This window comes from Felis catus, chromosome B3, assembly GCF_018350175.1.
Source record: "Felis catus isolate Fca126 chromosome B3, F.catus_Fca126_mat1.0, whole genome shotgun sequence".
Classification (NCBI taxonomy): domain Eukaryota; kingdom Metazoa; phylum Chordata; class Mammalia; order Carnivora; family Felidae; genus Felis; species Felis catus.
In genome coordinates, this window is record NC_058373.1 from 137,054,343 (window position 1) to 137,066,721 (window position 12,379).

The 12,379-nt window shown below is 46.9% G+C and overlaps 2 long non-coding RNA genes across 2 annotated transcripts; both read right to left on the minus strand.

The window, feature by feature from the left end:
• Positions 1-1,230: 1,230 nt before the first annotated feature.
• On the minus strand, positions 1,231-2,691 carry LOC123386191. The gene is made up of 2 exons (XR_006599950.1): positions 2,601-2,691; positions 1,231-2,037 (listed from the first exon to the last, which is right to left on the minus strand). It is a non-coding gene; the product is annotated as an uncharacterized LOC123386191 (long non-coding RNA).
• Positions 2,692-6,965: 4,274 nt separating this feature from the next.
• On the minus strand, positions 6,966-10,124 carry LOC123386359. The gene is made up of 2 exons (XR_006600147.1): positions 9,798-10,124; positions 6,966-7,822 (listed from the first exon to the last, which is right to left on the minus strand). It is a non-coding gene; the product is annotated as an uncharacterized LOC123386359 (long non-coding RNA).
• Positions 10,125-12,379: the final 2,255 nt, after the last annotated feature.

Genomic DNA, 12,379 nt, shown 5'->3' on the forward strand with positions numbered 1-12,379 from the left:
TTTAATGGCAGGCAAAGAGAAATGAAATAATTCAATGAGACGGCTGGGAACAAAAAACAAACCGGCTCCAGAAACGCAGTGAGAAGCCAATGATTGCCATCCCACTTACCGGCTTCTCAGGGCCCTGTATTCAACTTTCCACTTTGCAGAGCGTTGGGCAATTAAGATAAACAAAGCTAGGTCAACACTGCCTTCTGTGAAGAAGGTCTGTGCAGAGCAAACAATGAGGACACGTATTTTCAGCCTTGCTCTGCCCTCTTCCCTCCACCTGTGGCCTTCACTGGGCTAAAGGGGGAAGCAGGTGGGGAAGGGTCTGCTAAGCCACTTGGCTCGGGTGCTGGAAGGTGGGAAGATGGGATTAAGGGACCAGTGCCCTCCTGTCGTGGCTGGAGCCTAGGCTCACGCAGGGGGTTGAAAGCAAATGTTTTTGCACACGCACGCACACACACACATTACCACCACCCCAGGAGACGCTGGGGCTCCCCTTTCTAGTATGCAGACCCTTGGAAAAGAGGATGGCCCTGACAGAGTCTGGAACAGTGTGGACTTTGGCAGGAAAGGCCCATGGGATTTGGGGACAGTTGGAGCCAGCCTCCACTCACCGCAAACAAGTTCCTCAACCCCTCGAGGCTTCTCTGACCTTATCTGTAAATGGAGATTGGGACTCCAGGGTCTCAGGGTGGTTGTTAGGGTCAAATAAGTGAATAATTGGAAAAGATAGGCAGATAGTGAACACTCAGTAAAAAGAGATTCCTCCTGTCTTCGTCTTTCCCTCTTCTGTCTCGGTCTTTGGTTTGTTTTGATCACGAAGAAGTAAGAGAACAAAGTCATTCAGAGTGTACTGGATAGAGTAAGAGATTACATATGTAGAAACTAAAGTATTTGCATAGAAGGTTCTGGAAGGAGAGAAACCAATGATTATTGGGGATCACACACTTCCCAGCTGGCGTGACTTTTGCTTCCTTCTGTATATTCTTCTGTATTTATGTTTTCGCGAGAATGGTTTGCATTTATGAAACGGTTAAAAATGCCTTTTGACTTAACAGCCACACAGAAAGATGCTATCTTTACATACGTGACAGTTTCTGGCAGAGTGTTTTGTTTTTTTTTCATGTGACTTCCCCAGAATTTCTCTTTTCCCTCTTTGGCTTTCCTCCCAATGCCCTTGCCTCCGGATGTCAGCCTGACAGAGTGGAAAAGCTTCCGCGGTGAAGTCAGACAGCACGGGGCTCAGATCTTAGTCAGTTGTTTACTAGCTGTGGGACCTTGTGAAGATGACTTAATGTCTCTGCGAGTCCAGCAATAAAATAGAGATCGTATCTACCTTACCGCGCTTTGGGGAGGTCTGGATGAGATGGCTGTGTAGGTCCGAGCACAAAGAAGCTTCTCAAGGCAGAGGATGGCAACTTTCCTCCTGTGCAATGTGTTAGGTCACAGTCCTCATGGATATGGCCCCTGGCGATCCCACAGCAAGCCTGTGCAATAGTCCCTGCCTGCTATCATCTCGTCTGCAGATGAGCAACCGAAACTCTGAGAATTTAAGCGACTTGTCTAGGTTTGCCCTGGAAAACCGGCAGTGCTCCTTCTCCTCTGGATACGACAACGAGAACGTCATGTACCTTACCGCCATGTCCTATTTTGGCTTTGACTCTGGTGCCTGGACATGTTTTAAGGTCTGTGTTTGTCACATACGTGTCCTCGTTCAGTTTGTACTATGCGAGCACCCTCTAACTGGAGATTGGAGGCCCCCCGGGGATAGGCATCTCCATGGCTGGCTTTCAAGATTTTCCTGTTAGCCTCATTAACCAGGAAAGACCCTGGAAAATCCACTATTTTGGCATCTAAAGAACATTTTCCAGATGCAAAGCCATCACCCACCAAAATCCTTGTTCAGATCTTTTCTCAAAATTCTTAATTGTGTGTCGGTCATCCGGTCAACTAGGGCAGGTTGGAGCTGTTCTCTTGAATCGAGGGCAGCCATAACTCACAATGACATGGGTAACAAAGGCTTTAATTACCCTAATGGGCTGATGCATCCTGTTAGGAAAATTAAAAAAAACAGTTCTTCCAACTTATAAATAGTTATTTATAAGTTATACACATGTGCAACTGTCCTGATGCATTATTGGCCTCGATAAAACAAATAAAAATAGACATTTTAAAAAGGAGAGAAAAATATTAATAAATTTTACACTATTTTCTCCTGTATGCCAATAAACCCATTGGATCCATCCGGGCACCCCTGGATTGGGCACCCCTGGATTAGGCAGGGAAAGTCGTGCAAGGCTGTAGATGTCCAGGGCATCACAGAGCAGAGGAAATTCCCTGGAAATCCACATTGACGTTAACATGAAAGATACAAAAGGTGACCTTACTAAGCTCTATTTGCTCAGAAATGCATGGACACAGCTTAAAGCCGGGGTGTAAAATTGGTCAAATCAATGGTAACAGATTTGAGAGCCTAAATTATTTTCCAGAAATGTGAGCTTGTCAGGGCCCACCTCAGCCTGACCACAAGCTTCCCTTGCTGTTGGAGGATCTAGCCATTTCTCAGAGTTTGGGCACAGAGCCCAGCCTATCAGGACAGCTCTGGTACTCACCTGTGTTGGCCCCTTTGCCTGGAACATTCTCCCCTCCGGGGAAATCTCATGGATGGTCCTGCATCGCAACCAGCTCCTGCCTCAAATGAGCCTTCACAGAGAATGCTCTTTTGGTCACCTCCTCTGAAATATCTGCCCTCCTACACTGTGACACAATGTCCTTGACCTGCTTTCTTCCTCATGACACTTATCACTACCCGACATGATGTTATATATCTATAGTTACATTGTATGTTACTATTTGATGTTATATATCTATAGTTACATTGTATGTTACTATTTGTTAATTGTACTATTCGTCCACTTGCTAATTTGTTTATATCTGTCTCTCCCACTAGACTATGTGGGCATGAACATTATTTTGCCCCTTGCTGTATCCCCAGGTCCTGGAACAATAACTGGTATACAGTAGGAGCTCAAAAAATACTCCTTGCATGACTGTCTGAGTGGAATGAAGTCAGGCATAATTTGTTTTCAGTACCATGTTTTCCCCTTAAAACTGAGTTTAATAATTTGGGTGAAATCTGAGGTCTGAACTCTAAAGACAGTTGCAAACACTTAGAACGTCTTTCTTGCCAGAGTGTAGCCCCCCCTGAGAGCAAGAACCATGTCTGATTGTTCTTTTTTTTAAATTTTATTTTTTATTTCTTAAAATTTACATCCAAATTAGTTAGCATATAGTGAGACAATGATTTCAGGACTAGATTCCTTAATTCTCTTTACCCATTTAGCCCATCCCCCCTCCCACAATCCCTCCAGCAACCCTCAGTTTGTTCTCCATCTTTATGAGTCTCTTCTGTTTTGTCCCCCTCCCTGTTTTTATATTATTTTTGTCTCCCTTCCCTTATGTTCATCTGTTTTGTCTCTTAAAGTCCTCATATGAGTGAAGTCATATGGTTTTTGTCTTTCTCTGACTCATTTCACTTAGCATAATACCCTCCAGTTCCATCCACGTAGTTGCAAATGGCAAGATTTCATTCTTTTTGATTGCCAAGTAATACTCCATTGTGTGTGTGTGTGTGTATATATATATATATATATATATATATATAATTTGGGCTCTTCCCATCTTTGGTTATTGTTGATAGTGCTGCTATAAACATGGGGGTGCGTGTGTCCCTTTGAAACAGCACATCTGTATCCCGTGGATAAATGCCTAGTAGTGCAATTGCTGGGTCGTAGGGTAGTTCTATTTTTAGTTTTTTGAGGACCCTCTATGCTGTTTTCCAGAGCAGCTGCACCAGTTTGCATTCCCACCAACAATGCAAAAGAGATCCTCTCTCTACACATCCTCACCAACATCTGTTGTTGCCCGAGTTGTTAATGTTAGCCATTCTGACAGGTGTAAGGTGGTATCTCATTGTGGTTTTGATATTTCCCTGATGATGAGTGATGTTGAGCATTTCTTCACATGTCGGTTGGCCATCTGGATGTCTTCCTTGGAGAAGTGTCTATTCATGTCTTTTGCCCATTTCTTCACTGAATTATTTGTTTTTTGGGTTTTGAGTTTGAGAAGTTCTTTGTAGATTTTGGATACTAACCCTTTATCTGATTATGTCATTTGCAAATATCTCCTCCCATTCTGTCGGTTGCCTTTTAGTTTTGCTGATTATTTCCTTCGCTGTGCAGAAGCCTTTTATTTTGATGAGGTCCCAGCCACGTCTGACTGTTCTATGCCGAGTCTCCAGCCAAAATCACTAGCTGTTGTGACCACCTCCAAATACCAGGGGCGTATTACAAGAGGATTAGGGGGTCTTTCTCCATCTAGTAGCTGTAGCTTCTGGAACACATGGCTTCCAAGGGGACAGGGAAAGAAAGAATTGGAGAGGACACACTGGTTCTTAACAGCATTGGCCTGGAAGCCACGCACTTCACCTTGCTCCCTGTCCATTGGCCCCCATCCTGGACATGACCCTCACCTAACTGCAAGGGAAGCTGGGAGGTGAAGGGAAGCAGGTAGGTACTCGTAAGTGCTTACTGTCACAGCCACACCCAGCTTCTAGCACAGTGCTTGGCACACACACATATATAACAGCCACTGAATAGATATTTGATGAGCGCATTTAAAATCTCTAAATTTCATACATTTCATGCCTAAACCCTTCTGAAATGATGACTTATTTTCTACCAAATAGTTTGGTAATTCCTGTTTTGAATTGTAGTTTATCCTTTTCCTTTTTAAAAATTTTTAATTAGTTAATTAATTTTTATTTTTGAGAGAGAGCGCAAGTGCGCAAGGGGCAGAGAGAGAGGGAGAGAATCCCACAAGATGCAGAAAGAGAGAGAGAGAGAGAGAAAGAGAGAGAGAGAGAAGCCCAGAGCGGGGCTTGAGCTCACAAACTGTGAGATCATGACCTGAGCTGAAGTCGGAGGCTCAACCAACTGAGCCCCCCAGGCGCCCCAGGTTATTCTTCCTCTGAGTATAGTTGACACATAATGTTACATTAGTTTCAGGTGTACAACCTGGTGATTGGACAAGTTTGTACATTATATGGTGTGTTCACCACGAGTGTGGCCACCACATTGCTACTACGATGCCATTGACTACATACTTCGTGCTGTGCCTTTCATTCCCGTGACTTCTTCGTTCCCGAACCGGAAGCCTGTGCCTCCCGCTCCCCTTCACCCATTGTGCCCATCCCTCCATCGCCTTCCCTCCGGCAAACATCAGTTTGTTCTCTGTGTTTATAGGTCTGTTTCTGCTTTGTGTGTGTGTCTTCACTTTTCCAGATGGCACTTACGAGTGGAATCATAGGGATTCATCTTTCTCAGTCTGACTTAGGTCGCTCAGCCTAATCCCTTCTAGGTCCATCCATGTTTTCGCCAATGGCAAAACACATTTTTGTGTTTTTGTGGCTGCATCACATTCCAGTGCGTATACATAGCACATCTTTCTTACCCAACCGTCCAGTGACGGATACTTAGGTTGCTTCCACGTCTCGGCAATTGTAAATAATGCTGCAATAAACATACAGGTTTGGTGATTCTTGAGGATCTCCCTTTTTTGTAATGGCTTTTTTTAAAGGCTTATTTATTTTGAGAGAGAGAGAGAGAGAGAGAGAGAGAGAGTGCACATGCCTATGCGTGCATAAGTGGGGGGGGGACAGAGAGAGAGAGGGAGAGAGAGAGTCCCAAGCAGGCTCCACCCTGTCAGTGCGGAACCCACTGCCAGGCTCCGTCTCACGGACCCTGACATCATGACCTGAGCCGAAGTCAAGAGCCGGACACTTAACTGACTGAGCCACCCAGGCGCCCTGATTCTTGAGGATTTTCAATTCTCCTGAGCTCAGGGCAGTTTGGAAACCAGTGTCCAGGCATGATTTTCTAAGTCATGATTCCAGACTAACGTGTAAGCCTCTGCATGTCTGAACGTGGAAATGAATCACCAAAAAAAGGCTTTTTGTATTTTCCCCCTGCAACTTCAAGCACAGGGTATTAAAAAACATCGCGTTGGGAAGGAACTACCTGTCTGTGAGCCCCTAGGACTCTACCAGATCGGGCTTCCCGGAGCCCCGGGATTAGGTGGTCTTGATCTGAGGAAGGTGCTGAATAAAATGCCTTCCATCTACAACTTAAGATTTTCTATGTCTTGCCCCAATTTCTTTCTTCTTTTGCTTAAAATTGGGGTAAGAGCCCCTGAAGGAAGCCAGTTTATATTCTTGATCATTTGTCTAGAAATGTGCAGAAAGCCTGATCAGTAAACCTCTCAGCATATCTTTCCGGATGGCTTATCCCCTCCGATGCCAGGAGCACCACCTTGACCCTGTGATTGGCACAAACTTTTCAAAAATTATTTTACCCTTTTGAAGTGTAGTGATGGGTTTTGTTATATCCGTTGTGCGTACGTGACAATTTGAAATATTCGCTCACCCTTATCTCTGTGGGTTATCCCACCCTTTCATGGGATGTGAGACATTCAGGAAGGGTTCACATACTCAGCGTGTGAGTACGCACATACATCCGCACAAACACGCACGTGGGGTTGGCACCTGACGTTCTGAGGGCCTTGGAATTCACAGCCACTCTGCCTTTGTAACCAGGGAAAATGGGCCTGCTTCCCAGTAGGGACAGTGGGGAAGGGTATGATGGAAGAAGAAGAGAAGTGACTTATTGTTCTCCTAAATTCCCTACCGCTGGGTTTCATGTCAAGAACATTAGCAGCCGCATTATGTTAAGTGAAATAATCCAGACGGGGAAAGACAAATACTTATGCGTAGAGTCCTAAAAAGGCGAACTCATAGATCTGGAGAGTAGGACTGTAGTTACGAGGGTCTGGGGGGTGCAGGAAATGGGGAGATGTCACAGAGTACACACTTCCAGTTATAAGATGAGTAAGTTCGGGGCTGCGGTGCACCACATGGTGACTAGAGTTAATGACACTGTATTGGGCACTTGAAATTTGCTGAGAGAGCAGATCTCAAACGTGCTCACCGCCCTCCGACCCCCCAACAAAAAGATAACTGTAACTCTGTGAGGTGACGGCTGTGGTGATCATTTCACAATGTATGCGTCCATCCCAGCATCCTGTGGTGTACCTTAAACACATGCCATTTTTGTTCGCCAATTACACATCAGTAAAGCTGGAAAAGTCCATTTTAAGAAAGACTGGGCCATTTCAGTGAGTCTTATGTCCTGCAGAGACTATAAACCGACCCTAACAAAGAAGCTATTGATTATTCACAGAGGACCAGTGTCTTTTCCTTGGGGTGCTCCAGAATCCCAATGGCAGTCCACAGATGACCGAATGGAAGCTTCCAGAAGAGGGAGGACCAAGTTGAGCATGGAGACCCTACTAGAGGTTCTGACGTCCGGTCTCCTTTTCTTCTGGGAGGCAACACTTTTCAGTCAACTTGAAGTTCAGTGGGTCCGTGTTCTGGCCCAAGAAATATAGAAGAAATGCTAAGCATCCCTTCTGGACTGGGGGAGGGCAAAGCCTCTGAGTGATTCTGGAGTCTGTTTTCTCCTCACAACGGTCAATGTGGGGGCCTCACGCTGAGATGGGAAGCCACGGCAGCCTGGATCGCTGGATCACTTCGTGAAGGACAGACGCTCTGGAGAGTTCCTTACACCGAGAGAAATGTTGTCCGTAAGCCACTACAGTTGTAGAGGTTGTTTGTTGCTGAAGCATAGCTTAATCTGTCCTGACTCATATAGTAAGACATAGATACTTTGTTGATGCCACTTCATGCTACAGCCTGATTCTTCTTGTGACTGGAGAATTCCTGTTATAGAAAGGGCCACATCAAAATAGTAAATCTCTTCTTCGCCCGGAAGTGAGTGGGGTTATTACTTTGGTTTGCAGCAAACCAAAAGTGGGTACAAGAATCCCATGTGTTTAATGTAAGATGAGATTGTAAGCCTCATCGGTCCGTTCGTGGACATAAGAAGTCAACTTTTACCTTTTTAGATAAGACTCAACGTTCTTATATCTGAAGGTGAGATAGTTCAACTTTCCTGCGTGCTAGTTACAGATGACATGGCTGAAAATGTGAGCAATTTCAATCCCTCTGGCACCTCCTGACTGTGGTTCCCTCAGTAACCGGAAGCCTCTCATAAGGCAAGGGGCCTGCTCAGCTAACCAGGGAACCAATCTTGGGGAGAGACGTGGTCACCCAGGGACCCTGAGGGCAGACATGGCAAAGATCGGAGACACCTGGGGGGGGGGTGCCTGCTGTTGGTAATATGCCAGCGGGGTGGTATCCCATTTTTTTTTTTTATGAGAGAGAGACCATGCAGGGGAGGGGCAGAGAGCGAGGGGAAGAGAGGGAGAGAGAGAATCCAAAGCAGCCTCCTTACTGTCAGTGCAGAGCCTGATGCAAGGCTCGAACCCATGAACTATGAGATCGTGACCTGAGCTGAAATCAAGAGTCGGACACTTAACTGACTGAGCCACCCAGGTGCCCCGGGGTCGGTACCCCATCCTGTCCCTGAACTGCGGTTACACATAAACAGCATGGAGTGAGATGCTCTGGGATTTCAGGGACTGGCGTGAGCCCTTCTCCTCAAGACGGGGCTTGGAGTCAAACGCCTCATACCTTTACTTCCATTTACTACCCAGAGTCATTGTTTAGGGTCCCCGCACCCTGGGATCTGATCACTGCAACCCTCCTTGGGCCTCGCTTGTGTTTGAGACATAGATTTTTCTGATAGGTGTTGAGAAACCTGTCTTGGTTATTTTTTTGATGAGGGCAACTCAGTTCCGGGCGTAATGTGTTTTCTGTGCACGTCTAAGAATGGAGATACTTTGCCCCCATGGTTCAGACTGCCACTGGGTGGCTGGTACCTGACGACGGATTTGGCCAAAGGCTAGCGCTGCTGGAGGGCCAGCTTCTAAGCAGATGGCCAGTTGGGGATGTTGGCTTGTAGCCCCTGAACTGTTACTTGTAAAATAAGTGAGCAAACTGATAGGGAAATATCAACTATACATCTTACGGGGTTACTTAATCAACTTGGCTCATGATTAACGTCCTACGACCTGCACGTAAGAACCGTGTAAGGGGCGAGCCAATGAATACCCACTGGCATTGTTCACAGAAATAGGGAAAAGCAGTTGTCAGGGAGGGAGAGGTAAGGTCAACAGACTGCACTGTAAATCAGGAATCAATAACACGGCATTTAAGCCAGCCCTCTCTTTTTTTTCAACGTTTTTTATTTATTTTTGGGACAGAGAGAAACAGAGCATGAACGGGGGAGGGGCAGAGAGAGAGGGAGACACAGAATGGGAAACAGGCTCCAGGCTCCGAGCCATCACCCCAGAGCCTGACGCGGGGCTCGAACTCCTGGACCGCGAGATCGTGACCTGGCTGAAGTCAGACGCTTAACCGACTGCGCCACCTAGGCGCCCCTAGCCAGCCCTCTCTTAACTTTGGCCACTCACCCTGCCTACATTAGTGATTCCTAAACATTTGCTCTTGGTTCGGGTGCATGGCAACCGGCCTCAGCTGGAGAGTTGCTAAATAGATCCTCTGTGACTTTTCCAGGAGCCACCTAACCTCAAGTCCAATATACCTGAGATTTTGGAAGGAAAAAAATCTTACATCAAACATCGGGGATCTTTATACCCATTTTTGGTTTGCTGCAAATCAAAGCAGTAACCCCACTCGCTTCCAGACCACCGAATCCTCAGAAACACCAGAGGGGCGGCAGGCCTGTGAATACCTCTGCTCTGCATACGTCCTCCTAAGGGGGCTGCCGTACCTGCCGTTTCCTGCTCCTCGGATCCAATGTGCATAATGTCATCAGTGTGGTGGACCTGCGCGATTATGTTTCCGATAGTCCAGAGTCATCGTCCAACATCGACGTGACTTTTGCACAGGCCGGGCAGGTGAGGGACCGGGCCTGGAGTCACAAGGCGAGGGTCCCGGTTCAGCTCTGACGCTAGTTCTGCGGGTAACCGTAAGCGGGATGCTTCCCCACACGGGATGTCAGGGTAGAACTGGGTGCGGCTTTAGTGGTTACGTCCAACTCTGTTTGCATGGAACAGCGTCCCCTGCTGGAGGGATGAGGGAAGCAGAAGGTAAACATCGCAGGAAACTGGCTGGGTAAGGACCACGGTACCTGGATTCTAATAAGACAAAAAAAAAAAAAAAGTGCCAGCACCCACCCCTGGTCGGCGTTTCCTGAATTCTGTCCTTTCCCAGGAAGCTTTTCTTTTCCGGTGTCATCCCTGACCCCTGGGCCCCCTCCACACCTTCGAGATTCTTTGCCTTCTCATGTCACGGGCTGTTGACTGGAGAAGATCTGACCACGGTGCATACAGTAGGAAAGGCTACAAAATCCGAAGAGCCGGGTCCCACTTCCCTGGTGGTGGGATGTCAGGCCTTAGTGACAAGACAGGAGGAAGGTTTTGAGCAGTAGGTGTCTTCGCAGACCAAATCTTCTTAATTCCCACCCCCAACCCCCCAAAATGGTTGACTGGTTCCTTTGCATTCACTTCGCTTAACCGTTTGTGTATGGGGTGGACAGCGTGGTCAAGGACCCTAAAGAAAATCTAATGGACAATAACATCTGGCCCTCTGTCCAGAGAAAGACGTGCGCGTGAGCGCACGTGAGAGATCCAGACGCCAGCTGGCGTGTTTCTGTCCCTCGGGAGCTGGGGACAGCCGTCAAAAGCAAGGTTTGAATTTTGGGAGGTTGGCTCACATCTTCAGAGTAAAAGAAGCTTGTGGGTTTGCTGATTCCTCTGGGTTTTTGGTTTCTTACCCTTTTGTCCTGGCAATTAATTTGTCATCTATTTGATACTTTTAAGAATTATCACCTATTTGATACTTTTAAGAATGTCGTTTAAAACCAGGCTTCCTAGCTGTCGTTAACGGCAGGGTTGATTCACATAAACAAGCTGACCAGCCCCTGGCAACGGGTATTGATTTTATCAGTTGCTTTTTCACCAGTGAATGCTTGTGTTTCCCCTTAGTTACCAGCTGCGTGGAAGCAGGTGCCTCACTCCTGTTGTATCTCTTAGTCCCATCCGTGTACCCAGCAAAAAGCTTTATGCCAAAGCTCGCTCCCGGCCGGTCCTAAAGCAAAGCCTGGCCCATAAATTCACTCCATGCAGATTTTAACTAACCTTTTAATTTTTGAATAGTTTTAGACTTACAGAAAAAGCTACAAAGGCTGAATTCCTATATTCCCCGCCCCCTTCTCCTATGGTTAAATTCTCACATGAGCGTGGTATCTTTGTCAGACTGAGCAACCAGGATTATTGTATCGCTATTAACTAAATCCCAGACTTTCTTCCAACTTCCACAGGTTTTTTAAAAAAAACTAATCATCGATACTTACAATACGTGAGTTTTCATTTTTGTTTACAAAATTAGAAGAGGGGCGCCCGGGTGGCTCAGTCGGTCAAGTGTTTGACTTTAGCTCAGGTCGTGATCTCACGGTTCGTGAGTTCGAGCCCCGCCTTGGGCTCTCTGCTGTCCGTGCGGAGCCCGCTTCAGATCCTCTGTTCCCCTAGCTCTCTGCCCCTCCCCCCATCTCAAAAATAAATAAAAAACGTTAAAAAAAAAAAAGAAAAAGAAAATGAGGAGAACGGGCAACACGAGTGTATCCTATCTGGCAACGATCGACTGAGCCAAATTAATAATGATAATAACTATAACTATGGCAAACATTTACTGAGCACTTATTAAGTGCCGAGTTCTCTTCTAAGAGATTTACATGCATTAATGCATTTCACCTCATTAGAAGTCTTTAGGTGATTACTAGGTTCATCTGTTTTTACAGAAGGGGAAGCTGAGGCACTGCGCGATGAGGGAGAATGCGCGAAGTCACCCAGCTGTGACGTGGATGAGCTGGGGTCCCGTGTTCCCTGCCACCGCCGGGTACGGCCTCCCTGGCCCTTTTGGACTACTGCACCCCATCGGACTCTTGTATTCTTTTGCATTTCTTTCCAGAGCCCCGTGGACATTTGATTTCAGAACGTCTGCTTTTTGGCAACCGTCTCAGGCAGCCCTTCACGGTTTATAAACCCAGCCCTTCATAGATCTGAAGCAGGCTCGCATCAACCACCTCATCTGATCCCCAGCAGTGAGGCGACCCTCTCCCTGGGGCATCTCCCTCGTGGCCGAGGGGCTAGGATGTGGGAGAGTGGGGAGACTAGATAATTGCTGGTAGAGTTTGTGGGGCGCCTCAAACGTCCCCCTCCCTCCACCTGGCTGAAGATCCTTTTCCTGCTGCGGGGTGGCAAGCCTCTGAGCTGAAAGAATGTTCCATGGCACCCCGGCCTCTCGCAAGACCCTCCCGGGTCACAGATGGCCGCTGTAGGAGCTGGCCGCGCA